The sequence below is a fragment of the Dromaius novaehollandiae genome, chromosome 4 (assembly GCF_036370855.1).
Source record: "Dromaius novaehollandiae isolate bDroNov1 chromosome 4, bDroNov1.hap1, whole genome shotgun sequence".
NCBI classification, from domain to species: Eukaryota; Metazoa; Chordata; class Aves; order Casuariiformes; family Dromaiidae; genus Dromaius; species Dromaius novaehollandiae.
In genome coordinates this window covers 76,257,023-76,263,094 of record NC_088101.1, presented here as the reverse complement: position 1 = coordinate 76,263,094, position 6,072 = coordinate 76,257,023, and positions in this window count along the sequence as shown.

Genomic DNA, 6,072 nt, shown 5'->3' with positions numbered 1-6,072 from the left:
CTAGTCACAACAGCCTAAAACACCAGCTTTTATAGCATTGTGGGTGATTTAAAGGAAAATGGGAGCTTCCTTTTATGGAGTAATCAGGTGATTTGATTTTTTGTTAAAAGATTACCAGCTGCTTGAAGTTTTCAGGTAGAAGCAAGATTTTCAACAGGAAAAACACGTAAAATCCTTAGCTCTACATTGAAACACTTAATTTGCAGCTCTGAAATTTTTGACACCTGCTTGGTGATTCTGGTTAGTGCTAGAAAATACAGGCTGAGGGAACTTTATTGATGGAAGCTTGAGTATACATGGAATATAGGTATAGCCTATGTTAGTTTTGGTATTGAGGATTTGGTATTAGGCATCCAAAGTGGAGGAAAGATACTTCAATATGCATTCAGTGGAAAGAAAGGATAACTTTTGTTTCTGCTGATGCTCTGTGGAAGAATATGCCTGAAGGAATACCTGGAGGACCCAAAATAATGGATAGCCCCCAAATAAGAAACTAGGAAGAAAGGCTGACTTCGTGATGAAAAATATGTGACTTGCATTTGGTCTTACTTAATAAACTTAACAAAAAGCAGAAAGAAGGAGAAGATGGTGCCACAGTCAACACCACAAGAAGTGAGAATTAAGAGTCAGCAATATGCTAGATGAGACAGAGATCCTGTCTGGGCAAAAGAAGTTGGCTCCACATGTTAACATACAAAGAACACATAAAGAGAGTGCAGAAGAAAACAGAAAAAAAGAGACTCTTGAGCTAACATCAAAAAACAGAACAAGAAGAGGTGTTTAAGACCTGGTCTTGCCCAAAGGTAGCTTAGTTTATTGTAGTAGATATTACCTAAGTTTAGTGTATCTTGTAATCTTTGAAAATATCTTCTTGGTAAGTTGGAATACCTATTCACTCTCACAGTGAGAATCCTCTTTCCTGGCCCCTTTCAAAAACAGTTGATGAGTAGAGCAAAAAGTTCCTTCAAGTGAGTGGTGAGTTTTTCTGTCAGATGGCTAGCCAGGTTAGCAAGCGGTGGCTACCCTTAATCGGCGTGTAGCCTACCAGAGTAAATATGAAATGTAGGTTTTGGTTTCCAGATTCATCATCAAGTGGGTCATTCAGACCTGACTATCATAATAACCCTAGTTTAGTTTATAGATAAAATACTGAGGTCCTAGTATGTTAAGACACACTTGTCTTGCAGCCACTAAAGTTAAGGCTATGTGAATCTGTTCACATAATGACCATGTACCTCATGCTGTCTAATAGGGAATACAGTAGGGAAAAGAAATTAAGGGCCTCTCCTAAAGGTGGTCTCGCTGTTTACTTCAGTGGCATTAAAGGACACTATTAGACAGGCATAAGTTGAAACAAGAGGGGCTCAGACTGGATATAAGGAACAATTTTTTCTCTGTGAGGACAGTCAAGTGGTGGAACAGGTTGCTCAGAGGCATTATGCAGTCTCCATCCTTAGAGGTTTTATATCCCTGAGCAACCTAGTCTGACCTCATAACTGACCATGCTTTGAGCAGGAGGTTGGACTTGATAATCTCCTGAGGTCCCTTCCAACCCAGATTACCCTATGATTCTATGCATAATTATGATTGCAAAATTTTAATCTTATTTTTTGCACAAACATAATGCTTGCAGTCAGTGGTATTTTAAACGTGATGTTATTGTAACTCAGTTTACATTTCAAAAGGAGTAGAAATATCTACAGACTGCTTTCTGAAAAAAGATGGCAGCTGATATGGTGGACAGATACACTGTATAGCTGTATTGCAAACAAAACTCGCAACACTGTAACCATCTTTAGGGGAGTATATAGGGAGGAAAAGTGTGAATACTTAACTTGAAATAGACTATTATATAAAGATTTTATACTTGATTATGACTAGCACTATCAACACCCACCATTGGTGAGATCAGCTTTCTCTGTCAGTAACAGAACAATAAACTTATCACCAATTCAACACTGTCGTATGCAAATAGCCATGAACTTGAAGTTAAAATAGTGGCTTGGAAGACAAAAATCTGGTCCAGTTTCTGATTCTGCCATGGAATTCCTAAGAAGCTTCTCAATTGTCTGTAGGGTTATCTAGTTAATGGCTATTCAGCATAAGAAGCAAAGAGAGGAAACTGGAGAAGTAATAACTTAAACACACAGATGGACGAACCCTAACAAACAGTGGAGAACAGAGACGGTAACAAACACCAGGACCCATGAGACACCAATTGATGGCCTCCAGGGTCACCTTGAAGAGATTCAACGAGAACTTTGTAACCAAGAGGGAAGAAAGAAAACATGATTATCATGGGTTTCATGGGAAAGAGCAAACTGTGTGTGTGTGAGCATGGGGGGAGTTCACACTCGGCTTGGCCACTGGCTGGACCTGGAAGCAGGGAGCAGCAGGATTCTCACATCTAGCAAAGCAAGCCTGGGGGGCAATGCTCTATGTCCCAGGGGACAAAAATCATAGAATTTTGATTTTTTGTCACATAATCTTCATGCCATTCATGAGGTGCAACAGTGTTTAGTGTAAACAGCTTCTGTATAAAGATGGACTGACTGTAAACATTTGTGGTGGGAATGTCATGTGATGTGGGTTTTTGTTTGTTCAAGGTAGCTCTAAATATTACCTTTTTATAGTGTGGGTTTAACATATTTAGTCACCTGAAATGTCTACAGTACAAAAAATATTACGTTGGTAATTTTTGACTTTAACAAATAAACATAAATATCTGCATCCAGGTAAAACTAGCAGAAGAAAGTGATGGGGAATTTTCCAAATTACTGCTGCCCTCTAGTTGACACATGAAGAAGGGCTCATGCATGCATGAGCGTGTCCAGTTTTTGCAGCTATGTGAGTAGATCTAAGTTTTTACTTCTCCTAGTAACAGCTTCCCTGTTATTTCTACAAACTATTTGACCAAAGACACCACGACTAAGATTATAAAAAGATAGTAATAAACATAGCGAGCACAAGACTTTCTGCTGCTTAAGTATCCAGCCTTGGCATGTTTAATGCAATATGACTTAGAAGAAAAATAAAATCTTAAAAAGGTATAGTACAATCAACAGTCATGTGAAATATGAGAAAAAAATTTCTAGTTAATGAAGCGGATCTGAGGCACAGTGGAGCATTTGTCAATATGGATATGAAAATCATCAAAGTTCTGGATGCTTCCAATTTGAATTTCAGCCTTTGAACCATTTTATGGTTATATTTATGGACTTTTGATTAAGTGAAATGTATTTTTCATAAATATGAAGTTTTCAGTTTTGAGACTGGAGCTGCATAATTTTTATTTCTATTAGTGGAGTGAATTTTATCTCTATTAGTGGAGGAATTTATGGTATAATGGTCAAACCTCTTACATTCAATTTATGGTCACAGTGAGCTGTTTTTTGAGAAGGGCACATTAGACAAATAGGAATTACCCTTTTTGCTATCATTTTTACTTGTAGGTGGCTGCTTCACTGCTAAAATTTTAAGTGAGGTAGTTGTTATATTCATATTTTGTAGTCTTCATTTCTAGGATAGCCTAGGAATTTGATATAGTACTACAAAAATACCTAGCTCTTACAGCCCTATGTTACCAGTGTTACCTCAAAAAGCTTTACATAGGAAGTTGGAATCATTTTTGTAAACTTTACACCTGTATTGGAGAGAGAAATGCATAGTTCTGCACTTGGATACAAAGCAGAAGAGGAAGAACGGTTATGTGGGTTAGGATTTCAAGGAAGAAATTTGGTTCCTCCTCTTCTGACCCAGTTATGAGCAGCATCAGTGCTGGTAAAACCTCTAATCCTCCAAAGACCTTGCAAAAATTACAGAGGTTGTATGTGTATTCTCATGCTTCAGGATCCTCTTAAATATCTCCATGTCCCTTTGGTGCCCTTTGATCTTGCTTGATATGCAGTCATATGGACTAGGCATTTTCAGGCACTTTTTTAAAGGAAAGTCAGATGTTTTATTCTGTAAATTCTTCTAGTACAGTTGAAAGTTTATGTACTCCATCAGAGCACCTGTCTCAAAGAGCCCAGTCTCGTGGTGTGATTTCCAGTTGCCAGCAGAATTTCTTTATATTACTAATAATAGTGATATACATAGTAAAGTGCAATTCCTAATAAAGTCTGTACAAATTAACCCCTTTAAAGATAACACTTGACTGTGAAATCAAATTCTGCTCTGTTAAAAAAGCAAGAACTAGAATGTTATAACTATGCTGTCTGAGTCTCCACCAGCCATTAATGAAAGCAAACATTTTGCTCCGTAGTTATATCTCAAAAATAATTGTTTAAAAATGTGATGGAAGGAAACCTGAAGGATGGGAATGATGGAAGTTAAGAATGTACCTAAATACTTCCAGGAGGGTATCAAGTGATGTGAGCACTGTCAAACACAGACCATGCTTTTTCTCATCATGTCCCTTGAGAGCAAATTTTGAACACACTGAAGGAGGAACAAGAAAATCCATTGAGGGTTTTGCTTTGGGAATTTTTGTGTTTGTATGCACTTATGTGTTCATATAAGGTATAGCTGCACAAATGGATGGCTTTTGGATTAGAGCCACTTCATGAGCTCAGCCAACTCAGAGCAGATATAAATCAAACTTCTACAACTGCCCATCTCCATCCACGTTTGAAGATCAGGATGATCAGTGTTTGGAGCAAAAATGATGATGTTTCCCTTCTTCCTTATTTTGTAGTTGCCTTCTGTGCATATGTTATCCACAAACCTCATCCAAGACTTTTATGTTAACTTTTAGGTAGGCTTGGCCCAAGCATTACATATGGACTGGGACCTTCAACTTGTATCATTAATGTCTGGAAAGCAGTACCAAGAGTACAAGACAGCTTCGATGCAGCTGTGGACATATACAGAAGCATTCAGTCACAGCTGCATTTTTCTAAGGACTGATATCTTCAATCCCAGGTATATTCCCTGGCAGAACTTGGTGAAAGCTTCTGCCAATTGTCATGCATCCTGCCAGGCAAAGTCTTACAGGTGGTGCTATGTGAGAATTTTATCACCCATGAAGAGTCTAAATTCTGCTAGCATGAGTATTTTTTACATGAATACAGTATTGGAAATGCAGTATAAGATAAACAATAGAAAATCAGCATACATAAGCCTGTATTGGAAAACACAGAGTTAAATAGACTCAAGGCCAATTGATTGTAATATCTACTGGAAATGAGAAGTTGTAGCCTCACATAAAGAATAATTTTCCAGGGAGTCAAATTTGGAAGAGATGATAATAGGCTTCATAAGTATTAACTTCTGTGCAACAGGCACAAAAGAGTCAGTAATATAGTTCTTGCTTGTTTACTACAGAAAGCACTAAATTATAGCTATTTTAATGTTTACAGTCATGAGCATTCATTTTACTGGCCCTATAGACTGTGTACCTTGCACTGAAATCATTGCAAGCTTCATCTGCTGCTGCCAAATTCAAATTAAATTTTTGCCAAAGTTTTTTGCATGTGTATTGACGTTTATATTATTCATGTGTTTTCTTGGCTCCTCCCCAAACCATTCACTGCATCTATATTTCTGCACATTTAATTTCTATAACCTGTGTGGTTCTCATTCTTGTTTATAAATTATATGTTGGCACTAGACTTGCATTACATGCTAGACTTCCTGTCATATGCAGCAGTCTCTGATATTAAAATTTGTTCCAACCAAATTTCCAAAAGCTGACTGCTGACATGACAGAACAATCATTGATTGTCTCGCTGTAACAAAGATTTCTTTCATCCTCAGCCATCATTCCCTTTGATGTTATTTCATTCTTTCTGATGCCTTGGAGTTTTATTTGACCTACTGATCATAATGCATTTAGGTTTGTCATGGGTAACTGATGCCTCAGTTATAACTGCTGATGTAATTCTGCCCACAGTGTGAGAGGAGGTTTACGTAAAAGTTGTTACAGACATCTTAATATTGCAATGCAGACATCTCAGTATTGTGCTATGTTATTATTTCATTACAGCCGCTTTACCCTAATTCATTATTTATAAATATGTGTACTCCTGGCTTAATGAGTAGTTGTCAATTTATTTTCATACCCAGAGACTC